Here is a 222-nt window from a genome sequence, read left to right as displayed (position 1 = left end):
TTAAGCATTGGTAGGGAGCCGAGGATGAGCCGTGCGAAGTGGCCTCGGAGGCGGTCCGTGGGGGACGACGGGGGGGGACGGGCGTCGGCCCTCCGGCCCGAGCAGAGAACGTTCGGTCACCCAAGCGGGAATCTGCGCCCCGGCCCGAGTCGGACTCGGTCGGTGCGGCCCGCTGAGGCCCTCAACTATTCCCGTACGCGGGGGTCGGGAGCTGCGGCGCTG

Source organism: Syngnathus leptorhynchus, unplaced genomic scaffold, assembly GCF_054491065.1.
Source record: "Syngnathus leptorhynchus isolate UIUO unplaced genomic scaffold, UIUO_Slep HiC_scaffold_386, whole genome shotgun sequence".
NCBI classification, from domain to species: domain Eukaryota; kingdom Metazoa; phylum Chordata; class Actinopteri; order Syngnathiformes; family Syngnathidae; genus Syngnathus; species Syngnathus leptorhynchus.
The sequence above is the reverse complement of the archived record's forward strand: the minus strand, read 5'-3'. Positions refer to the sequence as shown.